The sequence below is a fragment of the Papilio polytes genome, unplaced genomic scaffold (genome assembly GCF_000836215.1).
Source record: "Papilio polytes unplaced genomic scaffold, Ppol_1.0 DF824303.1, whole genome shotgun sequence".
Lineage (NCBI taxonomy): Eukaryota > Metazoa > Arthropoda > Insecta > Lepidoptera > Papilionidae > Papilio > Papilio polytes.
Window position 1 is genome coordinate 802,674 of NW_013524901.1, and position 2,937 is coordinate 805,610.

Genomic DNA, 2,937 nt, shown 5'->3' on the forward strand with positions numbered 1-2,937 from the left:
AATTAGCTGCGAAACAATCGACAATCGCAAAACTGTTGTGCGATAGTTTATTCAAAGTTGTACGACCGCTCTAATTCTGATAGTAATCCCTATTATTTCTAACATTTTAACATCAATATTAAGACATAAATCACTTTGGTAGGAGAAGTTTATAGTTGGAATTGCAATCCGGTGTCTTTCACCGGTCCAATTGAACGGGCAACCACACTGCCGGATAAGTTTCGAACTCGACTCGGATTTACCAATACTAATAATAGTAATAGATGTTTCTGGAATGTCTACGTCTCGGAAATAGCAAAATTTAATGTCGAAGTTATACTAAATTTTATCAATTGAAATAATAATATTATAAAAAACATACATAAAAGGTACATTAGGTATAGAAATAAACCTTTTTGATTTGACAACGCCCTTCTTTTAAGAATGTTAAAGATGCTTTCCATTGCTTTGGTAATTACGTGGTATAAGACGGTTTTTTGCGTCAGTTATTAAGCTGTTATATACAGACTTGCATGATTATTAATACAAGGTTATCTTCTAATAAGTTAAAATAGATACAATCTTTACAGATTGTATCTATTTTATCTCATAAGATCCACGATTATGCCTGTAATATCAAAATATGAAGACCGAAAAATCCACGCACGTCATGGGGCCCGCCGTCTACAACCGCCTGCAGGACCACGCCACAGCGGCTACCAGCCTCGCGTCTTTTAAAAACAAGCTTCAGTCATAGCTAATACAAAAAGCATTCTATAGTGTCGAAGAATTTTTCCTACCATGATTGTTTTATGTATAATTTTTATTCAAAATATCTGAAACGTTTTTTTTTATTTTTTAACATTCTGACTTGTAATTCACTTACCAATAAAATATTTGTATTTGTATTTATAACTAGCTATTCCCATGCGACTTCATCCGCATAAAATTAAAAAAAAAAATATTTTTTACATTTGTCAAGTTATCAATTGCAAATGTCAAAATGACATGACATGATGTCAAACCATGGCTACCTTGCTTCCTTGATGTTGGCAACAACTTATGGTCTCTTTCACACATTAGGGTTTTTATCCAAAATATTTACCTCTAAGTTTAACGGCGTGAAAATATATAGCCTAAAGCGTGGCGTAAGTGTAGGGCTTTTTATTTAAAAAATAATTATTCAAGAAAATGGTGCAATTGCTGACATCTTAGGCAACAAAGAGGTGTGTGTTTACGCTTTATTATAATAGTATAGATGTATTTGTAATAATGATTAATAAGAGAGTTTAATTATTACTTAACTAAACTATACTAATCGCATACTGATTTTATGTAAGTTTTAAGTGAATACACTTGTGTTAGCGCATACGGAATGCAGAAGTAAGCCGACTGACCTACCACATCCCGCTGCAGTGAATTTGGCCTGACTAACCTACTTACAATACGTGATGTGAAAACTAACGAGCCTATGCAGAAGACCTCTAGAGACTTAAGCGGGCACGTTACATCTGATACGAACTGATACATGCACATGACTTGCAAAATATGTATAACGAAATAACCAAATCGTATTTTTGTAAAGACGCTTGAAATTTAAAAAAAAATTAAGCCAATAGTAAACCTTTAGAACATATGCACAAATGATTTTTTTTTTATAACATAAGGTGGCAAACGAGCAAGCAGCCACCTTAACCGCCAAAATGGCGAAGCGACCGCTGCCCATAGACATCCGCAATTGCAGATGCGTTGCCTACCCTTATACGACGGAGGAGGAGACGCACATAAAGAGGATATTTCTCCTTCCTATGCATCTCCTCCACCGTCAAATCCACTTCCTCTTCCCAACCTCTCCTTATAAGAAAAGGGTGGTAAAGAGAAAGGGACTTAAATTAGGCCTCCGGCACCACACTCATCAGACGAAACACGGAATTGCTTGCATTTCACGCCTGTCTTCTGTGTGACCGTGGTATTACACCGGGCGTGCCGGCCCTATAGTGCTAAGATGTTAAAGCGGGCACTACCACTGTTAAATTAAACTATCCCAAGACTTTTGTGCGATTGCCGATTGTTTTGCAACTATCAACTGTTTAGTTGCACAAATAAATATCGAGTGTGCGCCTCCATATACGCTCCTAGAAATCAAAGCGAGACTAAACAGTTGTCCGATAGTTTAGTTTCAGATGTGCGTACGCTCTTAGTCGTTAAATGATCTACTTAGTATACTACACGGATAAAAACTTTAATTCGCTAAGATAGTCTATCAATATTCAAAGAAAAGTTGAGAACCATAAGTACTAAGTTCATTTTTCTTTGACATTTAATGTATTTAAGAAAACCTTAATTTGAATAAATAACGTAAAATTCTAACATTTTCATTATAAAGACTCTTAACAGTCAAACAGAACCTCTAACCACATATCATGTTATATGAAAGCATATCTTGCATCACATAAGACCGCATGAGATTAGGCCGGCCGCCGCAGGTGACGCCGCGTTCCCACTGCAGACCCCGACACGACACGTCTTAGCAGAGCTTAAGCCAGCTTACGATCCCCGTCTACCATTTACTTACTACATTTCACTAATTAAATTTAACTTGCCACTTACTTGTTAGTTTAGCTAACACAAACACGCTGGTATTGACTAAGTCTGAATTCTAATTAAGTTTTGTTAAGTTTAAGTGGTTTGTATCAATAACGGTTAAGTAAACTTAGTTATTTTCATAATTTTAGTGTATATCTTTGGATCATATATTTCTCATTTATATAGTAGACAGTAATTATAATCTGGTCGGGAAATTTTAACTTATAATGTAAACTAAGGAAAAACATAATCTATATAATAAAAAAACAAAACCGACTTCCTAACAAAATACACCAAAAACAAAATATTCTCAAAAAAACAGTACACTAAAAAGTAACGAAATAATTCCTTGAAAATAGTAAACCTACCTTA